We start from the raw sequence: 1837 nt of genomic DNA, 5'->3' as shown, positions 1-1837 counted from the left end.
GGCTGTGATTGGGCGTCCCATAGGGGCGGCTGACACACTGTACCATAACCGGCTGTGATTGGGCGTCCCATAGGTGCGGCTGACACACTGTACCACAACCGGCTGTGATTGGGCGTCCCATAGGGGCGGCTGACACACTGTACCATAACCGGCTGTGATTGGGCTTCCCATAGGGCGGCGGACACTCTGTACCACAACCGGCTGTGATTGGGCGTCCCATAGGGCGGCTGACACTCTGTACCATAACCGGCTGTGATTGGGCGTCCCATAGGGCGGCTGACACTCTGTACCATAACCGGCTGTGATTGGGCGTCCCATAGGGCGGCTGACACTCTGTACCATAACCGGCTGTGATTGGGCGTCCCATAGGGGCGGCTGACACTCTGTACCATAACCGGCTGTGATTGGGCGTCCCATAGGGCGGCTGACACTCTGTACCATAACCGGCTGTGATTGGGCGTCCCATAGGTGCGGCTGACACACTGTACCACAACCGGCTGTGATTGGGCGTCCCATAGGGGCGGCTGACACACTGTACCATAACCGGCTGTGATTGGGCGTCCCATAGGGCGGCTGACACTCTGTACCACAACCGGCTGTGATTGGGCGTCCCCATAGGGGCGGCTGACACTCTGTACCATAACCGGCTGTGATTGGGCGTCCCATAGGGGCGGCTGACACACTGTACCATAACCGGCTGTGATTGGGCGTCCCATAGGTGCGGCTGACACACTGTACCACAACCGGCTGTGATTGGGCGTCCCATAGGGGCGGCTGACACACTGTACCATAACCGGCTGTGATTGGGCGTCCCATAGGGGCGGCTGACACTCTGTACCACAACCGGCTGTGATTGGGCGTCCCATAGGGGCGGCTGACACTCTGTACCATAACCGGCTGTGATTGGGCGTCCCATAGGGGCGGCTGACACACTGTACCATAACCGGCTGTGATTGGGCGTCCCATAGGTGCGGCTGACACACTGTACCACAACCGGCTGTGATTGGGCGTCCCATAGGGGCGGCTGACACACTGTACCATAACCGGCTGTGATTGGGCTTCCCATAGGGCGGCGGACACTCTGTACCACAACCGGCTGTGATTGGGCGTCCCATAGGGCGGCTGACACTCTGTACCATAACCGGCTGTGATTGGGCGTCCCATAGGGCGGCTGACACTCTGTACCATAACCGGCTGTGATTGGGCGTCCCATAGGGCGGCTGACACTCTGTACCATAACCGGCTGTGATTGGGCGTCCCATAGGGGCGGCTGACACTCTGTACCATAACCGGCTGTGATTGGGCGTCCCATAGGGCGGCTGACACTCTGTACCATAACCGGCTGTGATTGGGCGTCCCATAGGTGCGGCTGACACACTGTACCACAACCGGCTGTGATTGGGCGTCCCATAGGGGCGGCTGACACACTGTACCATAACCGGCTGTGATTGGGCGTCCCATAGGGGCGGCTGACACTCTGTACCACAACCGGCTGTGATTGGGCGTCCCATAGGGGCGGCTGACACTCTGTACCATAACCGGCTGTGATTGGGCGTCCCATAGGGGCGGCTGACACACTGTACCATAACCGGCTGTGATTGGGCGTCCCATAGGTGCGGCTGACACACTGTACCACAACCGGCTGTGATTGGGCGTCCCATAGGGGCGGCTGACACACTGTACCATAACCGGCTGTGATTGGGCGTCCCATAGGGGCGGCTGACACTCTGTACCACAACCGGCTGTGATTGGGCGTCCCATAGGGGCGGCTGACACTCTGTACCATAACCGGCTGTGATTGGGCGTCCCATAGGGCGGCTGACACTCTGTACCATAA

The sequence above is a fragment of the Oncorhynchus nerka genome, unplaced genomic scaffold (assembly GCF_034236695.1).
Source record: "Oncorhynchus nerka isolate Pitt River unplaced genomic scaffold, Oner_Uvic_2.0 unplaced_scaffold_873, whole genome shotgun sequence".
NCBI lineage: Eukaryota > Metazoa > Chordata > Actinopteri > Salmoniformes > Salmonidae > Oncorhynchus > Oncorhynchus nerka.
The sequence above is the reverse complement of the archived record's forward strand: the minus strand, read 5'-3'. Positions refer to the sequence as shown.